This window comes from Pristiophorus japonicus, chromosome 4, assembly GCF_044704955.1.
Source record: "Pristiophorus japonicus isolate sPriJap1 chromosome 4, sPriJap1.hap1, whole genome shotgun sequence".
In the NCBI taxonomy this organism is placed as follows: domain Eukaryota; kingdom Metazoa; phylum Chordata; class Chondrichthyes; family Pristiophoridae; genus Pristiophorus; species Pristiophorus japonicus.
The window spans coordinates 268,971,188-268,974,967 of NC_091980.1; positions in this window are offsets into that span (position 1 = coordinate 268,971,188).

Here is a 3,780-nt window from a genome sequence, read left to right on the forward strand (position 1 = left end):
GGGAGGAGGAGGAGGGAGGGAGGGGAGAGAGAGGAGGAGGAAGGGGGAGAGAGAGGAGGAGGGAGGGGGAGAGAGGAGGAAGGAGGGGGAGAGAGAGGAGGAAGGAGGGGGAGAGAGAGGAGGAGGGAGGGGGAGAGAGAGGAGGGAGGGAGAGAGAGAGAGGAGGGAGGGAGGGGAGAGAGAGGAGGAGGGAAGGAGGGGGAGAGAGAGGAGGAGGGAGGGAGAGGGAGAAGGAGGAGGGAGGGAGAGAGAGGAGGGAGGGAGGGAGAGAGGAGGGAGGTAGGGGAGAGAGAGGAGGAGGGAAGGAGGGAGGGGAGAGAGAGGAGGAGGGAAGGAGGGGGAGAGAGAGGAGGAGGAGGGAGTGAGGGGAGAGAGAGGAGGAGGGAGGGAGGGGGTGAGTCAGGAGGAGGAGGGAGGGAGGGGGAGAGAGAGGAGGAGGGAGGGAGGGGAGAGAGAGGAGGAGGGAGGGAGGGGGAGAGAGAGGAGGAGGGAGGGAGGGGGAGAGAGAGGAGGAGGAGGGAGGGGGGAGAGAGAGGAGGAGGGGGAGAGAGAGGAGGAGGGGGGAGAGAGGGGGGAAGAGAGAGGAGGAGGGCGGGAGGGGGAGACAGAGGAGGGGGGGAGGAGGAGGAGTGGGGGGAGGGGAGGGGGGAGAGAGAGAGGAGGGGGGAGGGGAGAGAGAGAGGAGGGTGGAGGGGAGAGAGAGAGGAGGAGGGGGAGGGGAGAGAGAGAGGAGGGGGGAGGGGGAGGGAGAGAGGAGGAGGGGGGAGGGGAGAGAGAGAGGAGGAGGGGGGAGGGGAGAGAGAGAGGAGGAGGGGGGAGGGGAGAGAGAGAGGAGGAGGGGGAGGGAGGAGAGAGAGGAGGAGGGGGGAGGGGAGAGAGAGAGAGAGGAGGGGGGAGGGGAGAGAGAGAGGAGGGAGGGGGGAGGGAGAGAGAGAGGGGAGGAGGGGGGAGGGGGGAGAGAGAGGGAGGAGGGGGGAGGGAGGGGAGAGGGGAGGAGGGGAGGGGGAGAGAGAGGGGGGAGGGGAGAGAGAGGAGGAGGGAGGGGGAGAGAGAGGAGGGAGGGAGAGAGAGAGAGGAGGGAGGGAGGGAGAGAGGAGGGAGGGGGGAGAGAGAGGAGGAGGGAGGGAGGGAGAGGGAGAAGGAGGAGGGAGGGAGGGGAGAGAGAGGAGGAGGGAAGGAGGGGGGAGAGAGGAGAGGGAGGGGGGGGAGGAGGAGGGGAGGGGGGGGAGGAGGAGAGGGAGGGGGGAGGGAGAGGGAGGGAGGGGATTGGGGAGGGAGGGGAGGGGGGAGGGGGAGGGAGGGGGAGGAGAGGGGAGGGAGGGGGAGGGGAGGAGAGAGGAGTGGGGGAGGAGAAAGAGGGGGGGAGGAGAGGGAGGAGAGAGAGGGGGGAGGAGAGAGAGGGGGGAAGGAGAGAGAGGGGGGGAGTGGAGGGGGGGAGCGGGGGAGGGAGGAGGGGTGGGGGGGGAGTGGAGGGGGGGGTGAGAGAGGGGAGGGGGCAGAGGGAGGGAGGAGGAGGGGAGGAGAGGTGGGGGAGGGGAGGAGGAGGGAGGGAGGAGTGGGAGGAGGAGGTGGGGGAGGATGGGGGGAGGGGAGGAGGGGAGGGGAGGGGAGGAGGAGGGAGGGAGGAGGAGAAGGATGGGAGGGAGAAGGAGGGGGGAGAGGGGAGGGGGGAGAGAGGAGGAGGAGGGGGAGCAGGGAGGGAGGGGGGAGCAGGAGGAGGTGGGAGGGAGGGGGGAGAGAGGAGGAGGAGGGAGGAGGAGGGGGAGGGAGGGAGGAGGAGGAAGGGGGGGAGGAGGAGCTGGAGGGAGGAGTAGGAGGGGGGGAGGAGGAGGAGGAAGGGGGGAGGGGATGAAGCTGGAGGGGGGGGGAGGAGGAGGGGAGGAGGAGGAGGAGGAGGAGGAGGAGGAGGGAGGAGGAGAGGGAGGAGGAGGAGGAGGGGGGGAGGAGAGGGAAGAGGAGAGGGAAGAGGAGGGGGAAGAGGGGGAGAGGAGGGGGGGAGGAGAGGGAAGAGGAGGGGGGAGGAAGAGGAGGGGGGAGGAGGAGGAAGGGGGAGGAGGGGATGGGGGGGGAGGAGGAGGTTGGGGGGAGGAGGAGGATGGGGGGGAGGAGGAGGAGGATGGGGGGGAGGGGGAGGAAGGGGGGAGGAGGAGGAGAGGGGAGGAGGAGGAAGGGCGGGAGTGGCGTGAAGCTGGAGAGGGGGGAGGAGGGAGAGGGGGAGGGGGAGGAGCTGGAGGGAGGGAGGGGGAGGAGGAGGAGGGGGAGGAGCTGGAGAGGAGGGAGGAGGAGGAGGGGAGGAGGAGGAGGAGAGGGGAGGAGGAGGAGGGGAGGAGAGGGAGGAGGAGGAGGAGGAGGGGAGGAGAGGGGAAGAGGGGAGGGAGGGAAGAGGAGGAAGGGGGGGAGGAGGAAGGGGGGGGAGGAGGAGGAAGGGGGGAGGAGGAGGAAGGGGGGGAGCGGGAGCTGGGGGGGGGTGTTTGAGAGAGCCAGCTGAAGGGAGGAAGCAGGAGCTGCAGCCTGATCGACGCCGCCCCAGTGAGCCCTTTCGGCCATAGGGCTAGGGGCGGCGTGCTTGGGCCCCTCCCACACAGCTTTGGGTGCCTGGAGCTACTGCACATGCGCGCCCACTATAGCACGCCTGTGCAGAGGTCCCAGCTCTGGAGGACCTGCAGGGAGCCGGAGAATCTGTAAGTATTTTTTAGGCGCACTTTTGACTGCGAAAAACGGGCGCCCAGGTCGGGGCTGCGCCATTCTAGGCGCGGCCCGAAATTTGGGCCCCATAATGTGGATGGGCGATGAATGTAAAGCCAAGTGTGTGGACTGTAAAGTGAGGAAGGAGTGCTGGGAGGGGTTACTGGTTGTGCAAGTGCTAAGAATGAGAGAAGAGAATGCTGTTAGTGTCTGATGTGAAGACAGCAAAAGAAGTGAGTGTGTTTAGATGAAATAATTTGTCCTTGTAACAAGAAAGTATGTAGGAACACAAGGTGAGAATAAACTTGATTGAAATGTTACCCCATCATCATCATCATCATCATCATCATCATCAAATAGCTTGCCAACATTTACTTCATGTGAACAACAGCTACCTGAGCAAGTTACTGGAGGACTGCCGGTGCCTATGAGCCATACCTCGGTATGAGTCGGTGTATTCTGGATAGAACATTTTTTTTTTACCTTGTCTTATCCTGAAGATGGCTGCTCATAGCTCTAAAGAGCAGCAATTCTTTGTTCCGCAGCTTCAGTGGCCCATGAGTTGCAGTATGGGGTTGTCACACCAGCAGTGTATAGTAATGAGAAGTCCTGGCTGATTTTCCCCTCTAGAGCCCAACCAGCCTCCTTCTTCACCCAGGCTGCATTAAGCCTGGGATCAATCTTGTTGGTATCCTTCAATGCCACATGACTTATTTGCCCACTTAGCTACTGGTAGGAGCAAGACTTCTTCTGGTTCAACAGATGCTTGAATTGGCTGAGTCAGAAGACCAACCAATTAATCTTGTTGCTTTATAAATCTTAAGTTGTAGTGGCAATCCTTCTTATCACAAGAATATGTATTGGGAAAATTCTATTTAATAGGGAAAACCAAAAAAAATTGTAGGTAGGATTTTATTCTCAGTAGCTCGATACACAAAACCGTGACAACACTTCAAGTTTAGGTAACAAAGAAATAATTTGCATTTATATAGTGCCTTTGTGTCCCAGAGGACATGAAAGAATATATATATACACCCACGTTCTTTCTTTGTTCCTTAGTTTTATTTGAATTTATGTGGGGAAAAGACTGTGATG